The sequence below is a fragment of the Mesoplodon bidens genome, assembly GCF_964165515.1.
Source record: "Mesoplodon bidens genome assembly, chromosome: 1".
Taxonomy (NCBI): domain Eukaryota; kingdom Metazoa; phylum Chordata; class Mammalia; order Artiodactyla; family Ziphiidae; genus Mesoplodon; species Mesoplodon bidens.
The window spans coordinates 93,317,498-93,331,435 of record NC_138176.1 but is presented as its reverse complement, the minus strand read 5'-3'; the positions used below and the strand labels follow the sequence as shown (position 1 = coordinate 93,331,435).

The following is a 13,938-nucleotide window of genomic DNA, read 5'->3' as shown; positions in this document are numbered from 1 at the left end:
TTGAGAAGGGGCACCCAAGTGGAGAGCAGGAGGGTTAGGGAACCCCAGAGGACTGCTCTGCCATGTGGCTCACAGTCTCGGGTGTTATGGGAATGGGGTTAGTTTCTGGGTTGTCTCTGGCCAATCATTCTTACTCAGGGCCCTTCCTGGTGGCACATGCATTGCTCAGCCAAGATGGATTCCAGTGAGAGGGATTCTGGGAGGTTGGTAGGACATATGGACTGGAGTCTCCTCTCTCCTTTTGACCTTTCCTGAATTCTTCTGGTTGGTAGTAGCTTGTTAGTTCCACATTCCTTACCAGGACCTCCTGTGTAAGATAACTCATGCAAGTGGTTACTATGTTGCCTGGGCAGGGAGGGTGGTTTCAGTCAGTGTTTCCCCTAACACTGATAGGAAGTTTTAGTGATAGGAAGATGGGGTAGTACTTAGTTAACTGCATTTAACTGGTTAAGATTATAAATGGGATGAAAGTATAGAGGTTTGAGAAGATAGGTTGTCCTAGAGTGTAGTAGAGTGAACGTTACAGGAAACTATAATATAATAGCTTGTCTGGCAGCATTGGATACTATTTGGGATTTAGGGTGGTTAACTTTAGACAAGCCCAGTCAGCATGGTTGTATAAACTTTCTCTACAAATATCACTTGCTCAGATGTAGTCACAGCATAGGATAATTGGGTTTCACAAGGTTGGGTTTTTTGAAATGAATGCTATGGAGAGAGAGAGGGACAACGAAGTTCAGCTTTTCTGCAAAGTTGTGACTAAAATGCCAGATCACAAAAACTAGCTGAACAAGAAGGTAAATGATAATATGAAAGAGAAGAAAAATTTTAAAAATAAAAAGCATAGGGTCAGTGGATTGAATGTCCCTATGGTGTCAAAGAATAGTTCCAAGGGAACTAGTAGGAGTGAGATTGATGCTCCAAAGGTGGTGATCAGACAGTGGGACAAAATTTGTTGTCCAGAGATTTTGAAGGAGGAGAGGCTATTGGTAATGACTACCAATAATATCCATGGTGTGAAAATGGCAATGACCAGCTGCAGTGAGGTGGAGGAGATTACTGGAGTTGAGAAGTTCAAAAAGTTAAGAGACCAAGGTGCTGAGTGGACCATCTACATAGTTAAGTTGATTGTAGGAATAAACAAAGACAGTAAACCACATGATAAAATCACCAAAGAATGATGGGACATGGCAAAGAGATTCTGGAAGATGATTTAGGAGAGATATTAGGTGGTAAAGTCTGAGACATGAGCTCAATGGACTTGGGGTTTTCAAAGTCCAAAGAAGGATAGATGGTTTGGCAGGATGAATAGGAAAGAAGAAGACAACTATTCTACCTACAAGTTCTGAGACAAATAAGAGGTGAAAGAAAAGACTTCTTCCATTTGAGAGGGACAGCCAGGTTTCAGTTAGAAGAAGAAGGCAAAGCAAATGTTCAGAGAAGAGTCTGGAACACAGGAGAGTTTGCTGATGGCAAACCAGAAATCCCAGAAAGTACAGTGGAGAAATTTGAAAATTATGGGGAAGCATAGGAAATGGAGCCAGATTAGGGAGGTAGAAAGCAGTGTCAAGATATGTAACATGTGGTGATGACCTGGGAGGTTGCTGGTAACTGGAATATAGGGTGTGTTGGGAGTAGTCCCAAAAAGCTGGAGGATGGTGAGTAACCAGAGTCATCCAGAGTATTTACCTGGGAGGTGTGGGGTCATTGTTTACTATCTCATCAGGGGTGTTTGGGGCTGGGGAATTGAAGAGGATCTCCTTGGGGAACAGGTCATTTTAGTCAATAGGCTGTTCAATGAGCAGAGCTGACTGGGGAAGGAGCTATTTCACTGGGAGTACTAGTTGCTGTTGAGACCTCCAAACCCTGGTATCTCCCTTCATTGCACTGTTGTCACAACCTGAGCACCAGTGGGCTGTTGGTTGCTTCCCCAGATGGGAGGTGCAAACAGAAGGGTCATAGTCTATCTCAGGGCAGAAAGTTTTATGGCAACTGGGTAATGAGGCCAGGTGAGGAGCTAGAGCCACTAGTTTCTCTTCTTCTGAAGAGGTACAGGAGATTATAACTGTTTTCTTGTCACCAGGAATTCTAGCCTTTAACCAACAAGTTTCCTTTGCTCCATTTTGTCCCATTACCCCAAATTTTGTCTCTTTGGACTCCAGAAAAGTTCTCTTCTTCCCTAACCATTATTTTAACAAATGATACAAGATAGGTATAATTGAACTGTCTTCATGCAACATTTCAAAAAAACTCCAATGATATTTGAAACTTCAGATAACTACTGTTCCCTTATCACCTTTGTTCCCATTCCCATAAAAACAAAACAAAATACAGGTAGAGAAAGACACATGACAGATAGATGATAGATAGATAGATAGATAGGAAGGATAGGCAGATTAACAGGTAGATAGACAGATGGATAATAGCTAATAGATGAACAAGAAAAGAGAAGGAAAGAGAAAGGAAAGGAAGAGAACTGAAAAGAGAAGAGGAGAGGAAAGGAGGGGAGGGGAGGGGAGAGGAGAGGTGGGAGGAGAAGAGATAAGTTAAGATTTGGGTAACCCTTTGAGGGCTAAAAAAAGGTCTAGGTATTCTTTGGACTAATCCAGTCTTACAATCTTGTGAAAAGGATAATCTTATTTAGAAATCTAATTAGCAACATGAAAGCTAATTTCCAAATTCCTCAACTTCTACATCCAAAAAATTAGTACAACTTCCAGACTAATGTAGATTTGAAGTAGGAAAGGCCTAAAGGAAAAGTTAGCAGGCCACTCTGGTATTGTCTTCCTAACCTCCAAATCAGAACTGTTCTTAAAATCCCTGGGGTAAAAGAATTAGTTCAGAGGCAAAGCCAGAGAGCTTTAGTCCAAAGATCTGCTATAAACAGAACATGAACCCTGATCTTGCCAGGGAAACAAGGTTCTTAAATCAGGGTTAATCTCACTATTATGATGAGACACTGTCATTGTCTCTCAAGAAGGATCAGTCAGTGGCTTATGGCAGCTCAAGAAGGGAATCAGGAGCAGTTTCAAGGGCCATGCCTAAGGCCACTTAAAATTCCTGTAGTGATTTGATCCCCTCAGTAGCCCAAAAGACTTCCCCTATTCTCCCTTTAAATAAGCACTGTGGTTTTATTCTTGGTTATAGAACCTATAGGACATTCCAGAGACTCAGATAAGAAAGCAGACATATCCTGGACCATAAGTTCTCACACTTTGATGTACACGTGAATTCCCCATGAGGAGAAACATCATAACTGTAAGCTCCTAACACCCAACCCTTAAGGTTGATGATTTCAACCCTACCTCACTTCATCTTCATGTGCAATCTCTGGGGAAGATGTTTTTTTAACATTCCTCTTTTACAAATGAAGAAACTGAAGCTGAAGGAAGTTAAGTAGCTTCGCCAAGTCACTCCATTAATATATGGTAAGGCAGGTTTTATGTGCAAGATGTCCAATGCCAGACCCTGTGTTGTTTGTATCAACTCCATGAACACCACCCTGTCCGCTTATAACCACAGTGTGGGTCCTGAAATTCAGAAGAAAAGGGGTTATTTTTAAAGTTGGGTGGACTTCTTCCCACAAATCTAAGTTGCTTTCTTATTAAACATCAAGCGCACACATGCACACACACACACACACACACACACACACACATAACTATTTTGCACTTTTTAAAGCTGGCATGGCAGTTATCCAGAAAAAATGGGAACACGAGAATTCCCTGGTGGTCCAGTGGTTAGGACTCGGTGCTTTCACTGCTGGGGTCCTGAGTTCAATCCCTGGTTGGGGAACTAAGATCCCTCAAGCACACGGTGCAGCCAAAAAAAATTTTTTTTTAAAAATGGGAACTTGTTTAAAATTCTACAGTATTTCAAAGAAAGTAAAATTACCCCCAAAAAAGTGTGGGAATTATTCCTCCCAAGCACAGAATTATTTATGTAGCTACCACAAGTTTTAAAACAATGCTGATGTATGGTGCCATTTGTTCCATTAAAAAGAGAGAGAGAGAGAGAACTCTCCTGACCTTTTCAGGTTGATTGTTCCTTGATTAGTCAATGCAAAGTAAGCATTCCAGGCATTGTTGTACAACAGCTCCATTCTGTATTCCAAAATATTTATATAGTATGACACACTTGAGCTATATTTACTTATGGCAGTTAGGTTTCGAACCACTTTTGGGTACACAGAGAACTGTAATCTAGCCAGCATTCCAATTAGGCTTTTTCAGAACTCTCCACCCCTCCAGCCTCCTCTCAAATGTTTCTGTCATCCCTTTTTCTCTCCTTTCTACCAGCCACCAGCATTTTCATCCTCATCCAATTGTACTCTAGCTATCAACCACCTTATTTCACTTAATCTACTTCTTTTATGTGTCTTCTATAGATCTCCCTTCCAATGTGAATAAGCATTCTTTATGCTTTCTTCACACACCTCTCACACTGACTGTCCTGTTTTCCAAAATCTTTACTTAATAATCTCTCCTAACCTCAGGTGAAGGTCATCTGATTTCCCCACTATCTGCCATCCTTCTTCATGGTTGACTGTAGACCTAAAGGATCCTCCCCAATTGCTTTAGAATCAGGATCCATGTCTTCTTTCATACCCAGTCCTCCATCAACATCCTTGGATCTTCCTCTGCACTTGGGAAGATCCATACCTATTGATGACCCTGTCAGGACACTAGCCTCCCTCCCCCATAATCCCAGCAAATTCTGTCTTCACTCCATCTCAGCTTCCTTTCAATAGAGTCAAACCTTAGCTTTCTTTTATCTTTCAAAATTATTTATTTATTTATTTTTGGCTGCATTGGGTCTGCATTGCTCTGTGTGGGCTTTCTCTAGTTGTGGCAAGTGGAGGCTACTGTTCGTTGTGGTGCGCGGGCTTCTCATTGCAGTGGCTTCTCTAGTTGTGGAGCACAGGTTCTAGGCACATGGGCTTCAGTAGTTGCAGCATGCAGGCTCAGTAGTTGCAGCACGCAGGCCCTAAAGCGTGTGGGCTTCAGTAGTTGCGGTGTGTGGGCTCAGTAGTTGCAGCACGTGGACTCTAGGGCATGTGGGCTTCAGTAGTTGTGGCTCACAGGCTCTAGAGCGCAGGCTCTAGAATGCAGGCTCAGTAGTTGTGGTGCACAAGCTTAGTTTCTCCACGGCATGTGGGATCTTCCCGGACCAGGGACTGAACCCATGTCCCCTGCTTTGGCAGGAGGATTCTTAACCATTGTACCAGCAGGGAAGTCCCAAACCTTAGCTTTCTTTATCATGCATACTACCCCATTTCTAAGCTCTTAAACTGAAATTTAATTCACCCTTTAAGACTATAACCTGCCATCTCCCCAACTTTCCTATTCTTTCATCCACTGCCCTTTGATCTTCATAATGGCCCCAAATCCCATAATCTATTTCAGTTCAGCTTGATTTGCTTTCCTATCCAGCCTTGTCCAACAGTCAGATAATTCACTACCTCCCTAGGATCTCTGCCCTTTGGTCTCCTACCCTTCCCACTTTGTCAATCACTATCTCTCTTTCCCCTTGTTTACCGAACTATCTCTGTCTATTGCCTCAATTTCTTCACCTACTTACTCCTTAATTCTATAAAATCTGGCTTCAATACAAATTGTTATGCTGGTGCTACTTTCTTCCCATTTTTCTGGAGTTCATCTAACCAACTCATCACCAAATTGAGAGACTTTTGCTCATTTTTCATATCCTTGCTCATTCTACAGCATTTGACATTATTGGCTGGGTAAATATCTCTTCCTTCTAGTTCTAGCTTTCTCTCCTCTTCTGAGACATGATGCTATCCTGCTTCCCTTCCTCCTTCTACCTGCACCTTATATGTCTTCTTCTGGGCCCTCCTCCTCCTCCCCTAACTCTGCAAAGCTTGGTGTTTCTCTAGATGTATCTTCATGTTATTTTCACCCTATTTCTTCATATATGGATCTAATCTATTCTTCATTTCCTCATGCAGTAAGACTTCAAGTTTTCACTCTTTTAGAACAGGTTCTGGCACATAGTAAGTCTTCAATAGTGATGAGATGAATGAAATGTGAGAACATGAGCAAACCAATCAATCTCTCTGGATCTCAGTTTCATGGTGTTGTTATGTGAACTGAATGTTACAATATATTAAAAAAACTTATCTAGGGGCTAGAAAATAACAGGCATAAGGATACAAGATTAATATACAGAATTCTGTTGCTGTATTTACACTAACAATGAAATATCAGAAAGAGGAAGTAAAAAAAATTCTGCTTCAAATCACATAAAAAAAAAAAAAACCTAGGAATAAACCTAACCAAGGAGGTGAAAGACCTATACACTGAAAACTATAAAATATTGATAAAGGAAATTGAAGATGATTCAAAGAAATGAAAAGATATCCCATGCTCTTGAATTAGAAGAATTAATATTGTTAAAATGGCCATACTACCCAAAGCAATCTACAGATTTAATGCAATCCCTATGAAAATATTCATGACATTTTTCACAGAACTAGAACAAATAATCTGAAATTTTATATGGAAACAGAAAAGACCCAGAATTGCCAAAGTAATCTTGAGGAAAAAGAACAAAGCTGGACGCATAACCCAACCAGACTTCAGACAATACTACAAAGCTACAGTAATCAAAACAGCATGGCACAAAAACAGACATATAGATCAATGGAACAGAATAGAGAGCCCAGAAATAAACCCATACACCTACACTCAATTAACCTACAACAAAGGAGGCAGGAATATACAATGGAGAAAAGACAGTCTCTTCAGCAAGTGGTGTTGTGAAGGACAGCCTCATGTAAATCAAATGAAATTAGAACACTTCCTCATACCATATACAAAGATAAACTCTAAATGGTTTAAAGACATAAATATAGGACATGACACCATAAAACTCCTAGAAAGAACACAGGCAAAACATCTTCACGCATAAATCGCAGCAATATTTTCTTCTCCCAAGGCAAAAAAAAAAAAAAAAAAAATGAAAGCAAAAATAAACAAAAGAGACCTAATCAAACTTAAAAGCTTTTGCACAGCAAAGGAAACCATCAGCAAAATGAAAGGACAGCCTACAGAAGGGGAGAAAATATTTCCAAATGATGCAACCAGCAACAGCTTAATTTCCAAAATATACAAACAGCTCATACAACTCAATATCCTAAAAACAAACAACCCAATCAAAAAATGGGCAGAAGACCTAAATAGACATTTCTCCAAAGAAGACATACAGATGGCCAACAAGCACATGAAAATATGTTCTAATTATTAGAGAAATGTAAATCAAAACCACAATGAGGGGCTTCCCTGGTGGCACAGTGGTTAAGAATCCACCTGCCAATGCAGGGGACATGGGTTCTATCCTGATCTGGGAAGATCCCACATGCTGCAGAGCAACTAAGCCCATGTGCCCCAACTACTGAGCCCATGTGCCACAACTACCTAAGCCCGTGCACCTAGAGCCCGTGCTCCAAAACAAACAGAAGCCTTCACAATGAGAAGTCCACACACCTAATTGGAATGCTGGCTAGATTACAGTTCTCTGTGTACCCAAAAGTGGTTCAAAGCCTAACTGCCATAAGTAATAAATGCTGGAGATGGTGTGGAGAAAAGGGAACCCTCCTACACTGTTTGTGGGAATGTAAATTGGTACAGCCATTATGGAAAACAATATGGAGGTTCCTTAAAAAACTAAAGACAGAACTACCATGTGATCCAGCAATCCCACTCCTGGTCATATATCTGGAAAAGATGAAAACTCTAATTTGAAAAGTTACTTGCACCCCAATGTTCACAGCAGCACTATTTACAATAGCCAAGACATGGAAGCAACCCAAATGCCCATCAACAGATGACTGGTTTAAGAAGATGTGGTATATATATGCAATGGACTATTATTCAGCCATAAAAAAGAATGAAATATTGCCATCTGCAGCAACAAGGATAGACCTAGAGAATATCATACTAAGTGAAGTAAGTCATACAGAGAAAGATAAATATTATATGATATCACTTATATGTGGAATCTAAAAACTAACACAAATGAATCATACAAAATAGAAACAGACTTACAGACATCGAAAACAACTTTATGCTTACCTAAGGGGCATGGGGAAGGATAAATTAGGAGTATGGGATTAACAGATACAAACTACTATACACAAAATAATAAGAAAGAAGATTTACTGTGTAACACAAGGAAAGGTTTTCAATATCTTGTAATAACCTGTAATGGAAAATAATCTGGGGGAAAAAATATATATGTAACTGAATCACTTTGCTGTATACCTGAAACTAACAGTATGTTGGAAATAGAGTAACTTCAATTAAAAAAAAGAAAACTTTAGAAAGAAAATAACAGGCATATAGTATAATATAAACAGCTAACGTGTTCTCTATTTCCCATGTAAATGACTCCCAGACCTAAATCTGTAAACTATACTCACACCAGAACTCCAGATGCCAATGCACATATCTCCCTTGATAGCCAGATGGCCTGTCGATCTCAACAATTTGAAACTACCCCATCTTCTATTCCAAATCATCTCCTCTCCCTCTCTTCCCTCTTTCTATAATAATGCTACCAATCTCCCAGTTATTGAGGCTTCAAACCACAGAAATCATCTTTAATTCTTTTACCCCCTTCCCACATCCTACTACCAAGTCCAAAAACTATTTCCACAAAGTCCTTCAATGTTCTTTCTATTCCCACTGCCAAGACTCTCACAAGACCGGTACTGGCTCTTGTTGAAAGCTCCACAATAGCTTCTTTAGTAGTCTATTCACCTTCATTCTTCCCACTTCAATCCCACAAAGTCCACTTTCCTATAAAAATCCCTGATCATCCCACTTCCCTGTTCAAAAGTCTATAATAGATCCCTCATGCTTACCAAGTGCAGCAGACTCATTAGCCTGGCAAACAGAGCCTTGCACATATGACCAAACTTGTTACTAAATATTTTCTTGATGCACCCTATGTTTCTCACCTTTATGTCTTTACTCATGAGCTTCCTTTTGCCTATAGGGCTTTCATCCCCGACTATAGCTGCTGAAATCTGACCAGCCCTCAAAATGCAGCTCAGATCTTTTGGGAAGTCTTCCCTGATCTTTTGAGTTGGATTTGATGGTTCTTTTTCCAGTACTTCCTCAATGGTTTTATTTTTGTGACTCTAACTTTATTCTATTGTAATTAAGGGCTTATATATCTTCCTTTTCTACTATGTAATAAGCTCCTTGAAGACAGGGATCATGCCTTATTTTTATATCCCCCAAAAAACTAGCAAAATTCTAGCTTAGCCATAAAGAAGAGTGAAATAATGCCATTTGCAGCAACACGGATGGACCTGGTGATTATCATACTAAGTGAAGTAAGTCAGACAGAGAAAGACAAATATCATATGATATCACTTATATGTGGAATCTAAAAAAAAAAGATACAAACTTATATACAAGACAGAAATAGACCCACAGACATAGAAGACTTATGGTTACCAAAGGGGAAAGGTGGTGGGGGAGGGAGTTTGGGATTAACATGTATTATACACTCCAATATAGAAAACAGATAACCAACAAGGACCTTCTGTACAGCACAGGGAACTATACTCAATATTTTGTAATAAGCTATAAGGGAAAAGAATATATATATATATATATATATATATATATATATATATATATATATATATATACACACAAACATCTGAATCACTGTGCTTTACACCTGAAACTAACACAACATTGTAAATCAACTATACTCCAATTAAAAAAAAAGAAATGGCTGTCTTTAAATATCTATTAAATTCACATGTATATACCTTTAAGAAATCACACATTGGAATTTAGTATTTTTGAAACTGAATATTATGATCATTTCTGTGTAGACAAAATGTAGCTTTCATGGCTTCTTGGTGACATATCTCTTAGGAATTGACAGAAAGGCCTTAAAAGACAGATATTTATCATAGCTGTGAGATTTCTTCTCCATCTCACTCTGGGGGGGGGGCACTCAAATTATAGTGATGGCTGAGCTTATAGGTTAAATTATCAACTTAGAGAAAAATAATTGTTTTAATCTTCTTTCCTGGTTAAAAAGACAAGAAAATATTTCCCCCTCTGAAGAGCCTAATGTATGGAGAGATGAAGAATGTGTCAATTCAGAAACAGCAATAGCAGGGATAATCTATCAAGGCTTCAGAATGCTTTGTAAAACCTGCCATGGACTTAGTCCTTGCGGTTAGCAAATCCCAGAAGCTACATGATGCATCAGAAGGGCTTTAGACTTATCCCAGCTCAGCCACTGATAGGCTATGAGACCTTGTCAAAGTCACTGCTTGTTTTCGGCCTCAATTTCCCCATCCATAAAATAAGGAAGTTAACACACTGGGTAATCTCCAAGGTTCTTTCCATCCCAGACCTTCTCTGCGCCTGAGGGATAAGATGCCTCTTCTCTGCAGCCATCTGAAACAATACAGCAAAGGAGCAAAGAATCTGAGCACTAGAGTCACATCTAGCAGGGATCTAAATCCTGCCTTGGCACCTCCATTTGTGAACATCAAGGAAAATACACAACCTCTCTGCTCCCAGTTTCATGATCTGTAGGAAGGCTATGATGGTAATAATAGTAACTATTGGGGAATTCCCCGGTGGTCCAGTGGTTAGGACTCCGTGCTTTCACTGCTGAGGGCACAGGTTCCATCCCTGGTCAGGGAACTAAGATCCCATAAGCTGTGCAGCACAGCCAAATAATAATAATAAAAATAATAGTAACTCTTTCATAGGTTATTTTAAGGATTAAAAGAGATGTGTAAATTGCTTAGCACAATGTCTGGCACATGGCAAGTGTTTGATGAATTTAGTGACTATTAAGTTAAATGGGGTCTATTTTCAAAAGTAGTAAATGTATCCTGAGAACACAAAGTGAACCACTTTCCACAGGTATATGCCCAAGTGTGTCCTCAGGCAGCCAGGAAGTGGCCCTGAACTCCTGAAGGCAGAGGTTATAAACTGGTACCCTACAAGTATTTGCCCCAAAAGTATATTTTCTTGATATAAATAGTGCTGTTGTTGTTGTTATTTAATTGAATTCGTTGCCAACATTTAAAAATCAGGTTTTCTCATCTCTGGCTTCTTTTGAAAAACTGAAGTATCTGGCAATAGTGAACTTTCATTCCTGCACAGTTTCTATAACTAGAGCTTCTCCCTATTGTTCTCCACCCAGTCTGTTCCACTCATTTACACTAGATGCCTCACCCCTCTAGGCATTTCAGTTTTGATCCCTGTCCTAGGGGATGAGGACAGCTGTTCTTCTCCGTTAAAGAAAGCTCACACTTTTCCCACCACATGCAGAAAGTCTAAGAAAGAACCAACACACAGAGAGAAGTGGAGCTGAAACACGAAGTCAGAGGGAGCCCTAATTACATAATTTGATCCCTAGATTCAGCTCTTCCTGAAATCCATTCATCCTTAGATTTCCCAGTTAAATGAGTCATTAAATTCCCTTTTTTAACTGAGGTAGCTTTATTTGGGTTTTTGTCCCTTGCAACCAAGAGACATAACCAATTCCATGACTAGGGTGGCCAACTCAACTTCGTTTTCTCACTGGAAGTCCCACATCCCTGGAAACCTCTCAGTTTCAGGCAAACTGGGATGGCTGATCAACCTATTCATGGCAGAGTTATGCTTCAAAATCATTCAAAGTTGTTATCAAAGCCTATGCTCTCTACCTCTTCACATTTCTTTCCTTTCCAAAATTCACTATTGTATTATCAAAAAATGGACCAGATCTTGATTTCTAATACCATTCTCCTACAAAATGAACCATGGCTCCTTGGAGAAATGGCTGATTCTAAGGCTGGAGCAGACAATATACAAGATAGCCTGGAGCATCTTGTAGTACTAGAAAGCAAGGAAGTGCTCAGAAAACAAAAATGATGGGCACATATCAAAGAGACACAGGAATCAACTGAAAGAGTTCCCAATGGCCAAATCTGGAACAGTTTGAGCAACAAAATAAATAACAAAGTATTTTATTATAACCCAAAGTATAAAATAAATATTAATGGATTCATACTGATATAAATAAATGATTGAATGAATAAATAAGAAGAGACGGGGGTGCGGGTTCGATCCCTGGCTGGGGAACTAAGATCCTACATGGTGTGTGGTGCAGCCAAAAGAAAAAAAAGAAGAAGAGACAAATCTTCTTTACAGAAGAATTCATGATGATACTTCCCCCTCCAAGAAGTGAAACTTAATTTTCCACCCCATTACTCCCTTGAGAGTAGGTTGGCCATAGTGACTGTCTTCCAAAAAGTAGAGTATGGAAAAGGAGGAAAAGAGGAAAAAGTAACTTTGCAGTAGAGAAACCTGACCACCTTGGCAACGCTAACAACAACATGATGAGTCATGCTGATAGTATGTAACCTTGATATGACATAATAAGAATGGCACTACACCTCCGTGGTCTTCTTCCCCAAAACCCTTGTCTAACCATGAGAAAAATATTGAAGAAATCCAAATTGAGGCACATTCTACAAAAAAACCTGACTAGCACTTCTAAAACTGTCAAGGCCACCAAAGACAAGAAAAGTCTGAGAAACTGTCACAGAGCAGAGGAGGCTAGGGAGACATATGAACTAAACATAATGTCATATCCTAGGTGGGATCCCAGAACAAAGAAAAGGACATTAGAGAAAAAAATTGGTGAAATTTGAATGAAGTATTAAGCTTAGTTAATAATAATGTACCAATGTTTATTTCTAACTTGTGACAAATGTACATAGTGAAATGAGATGTTAACAGTAGAGGATACTGATACCAAGCAGGGCCCTGTGGGGCTCCTGGGCACAAAGCCTTTCTGTGTCCCCCATTTCTTTGATTATGGGAAACAACCTTCATTCAGCCCCCATGACTTTCCCTGAATTCCAATGGGCAGATCCAAGCAGTTGTTAATTAGGGAAGGGAGGGGATGCCAGACCAGGGAGAAACAAACAGTCAAGAGCAGCCTTGGGGCAAGGTCCTGTTTCCCCATCAACGGATACACACAACAATATCTTTGAGCTATTTTGCAGATACTGAAACCCCCTCCAGGTGGGAAAAGTTAACAATTAACAATGGTATGCTGCCCACAAGCATGTAGACCCCCGACCAGCTGGTCCTGAAGGTTGATGCTGTTGACTCCTACTTACCTCACCACCAACAATCAGAAGAATGTCCATGAGCTGATCATGTCCTCTTTGAACAATTACTACAAAACTTCTCACTATCTTCTCCAAGTGGGGACACATAGTTTTTCGAGGCAGAAGCCTGCTGTGTCCCCATTTGCCTGGCAAGGTAATAAAGCTATCAGTTTCTACTTCACCCAAAACTCCATCTCTGAGATTTGATTCAGCACCGGTGTACAGAGAAGTTGAGCTTTCAGCATCAATACTGGGTGAGGTGTATACAGGAGTTTCTGTACTATCTGTGCAACTCTTCTGGAAATCTAAAACTATTAAGATTTTTAAAATTATCTTTAAAATAATAGACCAGTTCATATTCTAAAGGAAAGCCTCACTATGAAGAAAGATATGGCTTCATCCATTTCAAAAACTCAACATAAAAAAATACACTTTAGAAAAGATGGATTTTACGTATTTTATACATTTTCTATATAAAGTAACAAGCAGTCTAGTGTCATCTGTCTGGACAACTTTTCCCAGTATAATTGCAAGTTAGTTGTACTGCTGCCAAAATATTGGCTCCCTGTACCCCGATGCCAAAATGAGATACGGAGACAGAGTTTTGGAGAAGAAAGAAAGGGTGGCTCTAATCTTTGCCAGGCAAAGAGGGGAACACAGCAGGCTAGTGCCTCAAGAACTGTGCCCACTCCCTGGGGAATAGGGAGAGGTCTTATAGGCGGGTCTTATAGTGGTCAGGGGTATGCAATAAGGATCAAGGCAGTAAC

General features: G+C 39.8%; 1 long non-coding RNA gene across 1 annotated transcript in view; it reads right to left on the bottom strand.

The window, feature by feature from the left end:
- Positions 1-3,052: 3,052 nt before the first annotated feature.
- The window catches only part of LOC308619794, a 41,523-nt gene continuing 30,637 nt past the window's right edge, over positions 3,053-13,938 (bottom strand). The window contains exon 4 of the long non-coding RNA XR_014016227.1: positions 3,053-3,530. This is a non-coding gene — a long non-coding RNA (uncharacterized lncRNA). The remainder of the gene's footprint in view (positions 3,531-13,938) is intronic.